This window comes from Poeciliopsis prolifica, unplaced genomic scaffold, assembly GCF_027474105.1.
Source record: "Poeciliopsis prolifica strain line A6 unplaced genomic scaffold, Auburn_PproV2 SCAFFOLD002, whole genome shotgun sequence".
In the NCBI taxonomy this organism is placed as follows: domain Eukaryota; kingdom Metazoa; phylum Chordata; class Actinopteri; order Cyprinodontiformes; family Poeciliidae; genus Poeciliopsis; species Poeciliopsis prolifica.
Window position 1 is genome coordinate 16,104,831 of NW_026562377.1, and position 822 is coordinate 16,105,652.

Consider the following 822-nt stretch of genomic DNA (forward strand, 5'->3'; position numbering starts at 1 on the left):
TCAATTCAGATAATGTTCTTCAGGTGAGAGAAGGCTGACTTTATAAACATCTTTATGTGGCTCTGACAGTCCAGGTCAGAGTCCCAGATTCAAGCCAGATATCTAGTTTCTAGCTGTAATAAGCTGTATGCTGACTCTGGAACGCTTAAGTCCAAAGATAATAACTTCAGTTGTGTTTTTGTTCTGCTGGAGAAAGTTACGGCACATCCACAAATGTACTTGTTCTCAACATCTATTCAGTGCTTGGATTGAAGTCACTTGGTGACATCGTAATGTAGAGCTGCGTATCATCTACATATGTTGGCTAATATAATTTCCTGTAATCACCTCAGCAAGTCGGAGCATATATACATATATATATTAAATAAGAGAGGTTCTAAGATTGATCCTTGGGGTACTCCACATGTGACTGATTCACTCTGATCATCGGTGTTTTCAATAATTAAAGTAACCTTATAATTAAGTTAATTTAATTATTAAAAGTCACCCTAAATGGTCATGTGGTTAAATAAAGACACTGCTGTTCATGTTGTTGACCTCTTGTCTCACTCCACTGAAGGAAACGTGTGGAAGCAAACATCCCTGTGGATCGACCTCCTGCTGTTTGACAGAAGATGGGCGTTGCCTGTCAAATCAAACACCGATATCTTTCCCTGTCACGCCTCCAGAATAAAAGCACTACTCCCTCTCAAGCAAACTTGGGAAATTCTCCATTAGGGAGGGTCTCAACCGTGGCGCTGTCACATACTCTGTTTTGATTGGTTGAGTCTCTTGTCAGCCAGCTGCATCCCAAGTGACGTCAGCAGCAGCAGCAGCGCCACA